We start from the raw sequence: 4,715 nt of genomic DNA on the forward strand, positions 1-4,715 counted from the left end.
GATGCAGTTTTAATCATACTATAAGTTTATTTGATTTTATTATTTTCATAACTACTATTATTATTATTATTATTATTATTATTAAACAGATTTATGAAATGTGACTATTTCATGGACTATGAAAGAACATTTTATATGTTATATTTTGAATTATTATGATTATTTAAATAAATATTTTTGTATAATATTATAATATAGTTTAAAATGGCAACGTTGTAGAGTTTTTTATGCTTAATCGTGTAGGTTTTCTTTTTTATACCGATTTTCTTTGATACACCGACAATTTGGCTCAATCGTATCGCAAAAATGGTGTTTTATGCTCAATTGTGTCTCAGCCGTTGTGTGATGTGTTCTCACTTATAGCCGTTCGTCATCGGGTCAGCAATCCACCGCAGGTGGATTGTCTACCTCAGGGGTCTCCAACCTACGGCCCGCGGGCCGAATCCGGCCCGCCAAGGGCTTTTTACTGGCCCTCCAAGATAATAAATGTTTTGATTATTTTCATTTAGTTGTCATTGTTTTTAATTTATTGAATTAATTAAATTAAATTAATTTATTAGTTTTTTTCTTTTGGTGTTATTTGTAACAGCTTATAATAGTAATTTATACCTATATTATACTAATTACCAACACTAACTAATAATAGAAAAACTCGTTATAAAATAAAAACAAACATTAATTTTTCTAAATAAATCTTATTTATTCTTCAATTTCTTAACCGATCTATTCCTCTAAAAATGTTGGCCCGCAAGTCCAAAGCGTATCTCAATTTTGGCCCGCCGTAAAAAAATGTTGGAGACCCCTGGTCTACCTGATTTGCTGTTGCACATTGACTGCGATCCAACTAATTCGGATTGCCTATCTAGGTGGCTAACTTGAAATTTAATCGATTTTGACTTGAGATGGCTGATTAGCTAGACACTTCAACACCGTTTTAAACATTACACATTTTACACAAAAAAGAGCACTGGACACGCGACGGCACATACCACTCTATCCGCTATATAGGTGGATTGCTCATTTGGTTTCGTGCAGGTTTTTGCATTTTTTTCGCGTTTTTTTCGCGTTTTTTTTCATATAAATATATATTATACACTACAGTTATATGTTTTTATGTATTTTATTAGTTAATATATTATGTATCTATAATATATAATAATATAATAATTCTATATTACCAAATTTTACAATTTACAATTTATTACAAGGTACTTAAAAAATAAATAATTTAAATGATCGTTGGTTCTCTTTTCAAAAGCAAAGCTTGTGAGAAAAGAGAGAGCTGTGATACAAGGTAGTTACCTAATAACTAAGAAAAGAAAAGTAACAAAATAAAATAATAAGAACAATATAAATAAGATAATATAACAATTCAAAGTATTAAATCAAAATTATGCTTAATGGTTAAATCTTATAGGTATAACTGTCTAAGCATACAAGTACATACTATAGGTTAAACTTATTAGGTGCCTTAGCCAAAATATATTATGATATATTAATATATATATAAGATATATTTAGTTATACATTTGAGAATTATAAAAGAGGAAAGAAAATAACCACAGTAAGAAATTAAAAAGCAAACTTAGTAAGATACAATATACAAAATACATTAGATAAAATTAGTGAAGCAAAACATTATTTATATATTTTTTATACATTAATACATTTATACATTTATACATAACTGTTAAAATCATGTAAATTAAAATTATATTTTATACAAAATGATATGAACTTATATTTAGGGCTCTGCTGCCCGAATACTGTATGCATTTTAGGAACGATGACATTAGTATTATTCTTAAAGCGAGTATTATAGTTATGACATGGAACATCAATGTATGTTTTCATATTATAAAATAATAGGCAAATGTTCTTTGTGTATAAAGTTTTTAAATTGAATACCTCTAATTCTTTATATAAATTAGCAGTAGGAAATAATGCAGGTTTATTGAAGATAAATTTGAGTAATGAGTTTAAAGTGATTTCAAGATTACGAGAATGAGTATGATAAGTCCCCCCCAAAAAAGAGATTCCATAAGAAAGAATAGATTGTACTAGTGAAATGTATGTAATTTTTTTTAATTTAAAGGTTAAAATAGATCTAAGAGATTTATATACATAGAAAAATTTTCTTAAAGTATTATTAATATAATTTATGTGCACGTCCCATTTTAAATTAGCATCAATATACAATCCAAGGTATTTAGTAGAGTTTACTCTATTCAATTCCCTGCATTTGCATAAATTGTTTTTATTATTACTGACGATACAACTATTAGTATGAGCAATGATTTTATAATTATTTAAATCAATAGCTTTTTGAATACCAAAGTGAATATAATTAGTTTTTCCATAGTTGATTTCTAGTGAATTATTATCAAGCCAGTTTTTGACAATAATAAAACTTTCCTCAGCAATCTTATACAAATTATTAATGCACGGACTTTGTAATAAGATGACAGTGTCATCAGCAAAACAAATAATCTTCCCAGGGATTTTTTGATTAAGAAGTCCATTAATGTATATTATAAATAAGAGTGGTCCTAGCACGGTACCTTGCGGAACAGAGTAATCAATATCTAGTTCATTACTATAAACGTTATCAATTTTGACTCTCTGCACTCGACCGTTAAGGTACGATTGGAATAATCTATAAGCAACACCTCTTATTCCACAATGATAAAGTTTATCGAGTAGAATATTATGGTCAACAGAGTCAAAAGCTTTCTTAATATCTAAAAATATTCCAAGAACATGTTGCTTGATATCAAGATTTTTATATATGAATTGAGTGGTTTCATAAAGTGCATTGTTAGTCGAGAGGTTGTTACGGAAACCAAATTGATTATCATGAAAAAATTTATGGCTATCTAGGAACTCTAATAATCTACTTTTAAGGCATTTTTCGAATATTTTTGATAAGGTTAAAGTGAGTGATATAGGCCTATAATTAGAGCAATCTTTTTTGTCACCATTTTTATAAATTGGAATAACTATTGACTCTTTAAATGATTTAGGGAACTCCCCTTTAGAAATAAAGATATTAAATATTATTGTTAAAGGTACTGCTATAGAATTAGACGTCCTTTTAAGAATATGATTAGATATTGAGTTATTAGAAAAGGTATTGATATTTTTAACAGCATTTAATAGGTTAAGTACTTCAAGCGGTTCAATTGGTTTTAAAAATATAGTGTCAGAGATATAGCAGTCTCTGTTAAGCGAATCAAAACTAATAGGTGGGAATTTATTACTCTTAATATTATTAGATATAACATTACCAACTTTAGAGGAAAAGCTATTAAACTCATGTGCTATGTTTTCATTACCAGTTATTTTTTCGCCATCATTATTTAAAAGACTGCTAACAACTGTGTTCTTCCGCTTATTACTATATGAAACATCTTTGATTAGATTCCAAATTTTTTTTGAGTCTGATCCCGCAAGTATATTAAGTTTTTGATAGTACATGTTTCTGGCTAGCTTAATTGAACTATTTAGCATATTTCTATAATTAACAAATTTACGTTTAAATAACGTATTAAATGGTTGTTTAAGTAATTTCGCATAGAGTTTTTCACGATTTCTAATTGACGTTATTAACCCTTTGGTAATCCATGGTTTTAATTTTTTATATTTAGATCTACCATGCTTAACGTTGGTTGAAGATAAATTAATAAAAGAATTTAGTACCTGATTAAATTTTTCAAGAAGCGTATCTATACAGCTATAGTTATATAGCCAATCCCAATTCTCGGTACTAATAAGCATATTAAGATGATCAAAATTAATGAAGATTCGTTCAATATCATGAACGGTATTTTTAATTTCACTGAACTGTAGCGTCTCGTTAATAATAATAGTGCAAAAGTGGTCAGTAATATTACATTTAAGAATATACGCATACAATCTACCGGAATCAAAGATATTATTGTCAGCTGTGGGTTTATATTGTTTTATAAAAATATGATCAATGCATGTTTTAGAATTTCCACTTACTCTAGTAAAATCATTTATTGTCGAAGTATAACCAAATTTGGTCCAAAGTGTTTAAATATGAGTAGATTCATAGAATTGGAAAATAAATTGATATTAAAGTCACACAGATTATAATGATTACTTTTAAAATCATTATCTGAAAGGTAGCTATCTAATGAGGTAATAAACTGTTTAGTATCGTAACACTGTGAACGATAAATACCTGTAACTATATAATGAGAACCACCTTTATTTACAGATAGCTGAATTGAACAACATTTATTAATAATTTGAGTACAAATGTTATCAAATGTACAGTCATTACTAATAAGTACGGAAACACCATTAGATTTATTTATTATTCCCAAAGAATGAAACGTTTGATATCCATTAATTTTTATATTATACTCTTCTTTAATCCATGTCTCACTCAAAACTATTACATCAAATCTATTATTTATGGAGCTTAAGTATACTATTAGTTCATTAATATGTGCTTTAAAACTACTAATATTCATCGAAAAAACACTAATACAGTTATTCTTAAAATGTATGTCATCGATACAATCGACAGATAGAGTTTCAAAATTGTTGATTTTATTAATATTGTTAAGTAAATAATTTATATTTGTATTGTTCATAAATAATAAGACTAAAATACTAAAATACTAAAATTTATAAATAAAGGAAGATATATAGTTGGCACTTAATTACGAGTCCAGAGTTGATCA

Source organism: Acyrthosiphon pisum, unplaced genomic scaffold, assembly GCF_005508785.2.
Source record: "Acyrthosiphon pisum isolate AL4f unplaced genomic scaffold, pea_aphid_22Mar2018_4r6ur Scaffold_20938;HRSCAF=22584, whole genome shotgun sequence".
Lineage (NCBI taxonomy): Eukaryota > Metazoa > Arthropoda > Insecta > Hemiptera > Aphididae > Acyrthosiphon > Acyrthosiphon pisum.